The sequence below is a fragment of the Neomonachus schauinslandi genome, chromosome 14 (assembly GCF_002201575.2).
Source record: "Neomonachus schauinslandi chromosome 14, ASM220157v2, whole genome shotgun sequence".
NCBI lineage: Eukaryota > Metazoa > Chordata > Mammalia > Carnivora > Phocidae > Neomonachus > Neomonachus schauinslandi.
In genome coordinates, this window is record NC_058416.1 from 1,156,968 (window position 1) to 1,157,237 (window position 270).

The window sequence follows — 270 nt, forward strand, 5'->3', positions numbered from 1 at the left end:
GTGTCCTCCGTCCGCAGGCCCGGTGTCCGCCGTCTGCGCCCCTGGTGTCCTCAGTCGGCGCCCCCAGTGTCCGTGGTCCGTGCCCCTGGTGTCCTCGGTCTGCGCCCCCACTGTCCACGGTCCGTGCCCCTGGTATCCTCGGTCCGTGCCCCTGGTGTCCTCAGTCGGCGCCCCCAGTGTCCGCGGTCCGTGCCCCTGGTGTCCTCGGTCTGCGCCCCCGGTGTCTGTGGTCCGTGCCCCCGGTGTCCTCGGTCTGCGCCCCCAGTGTCC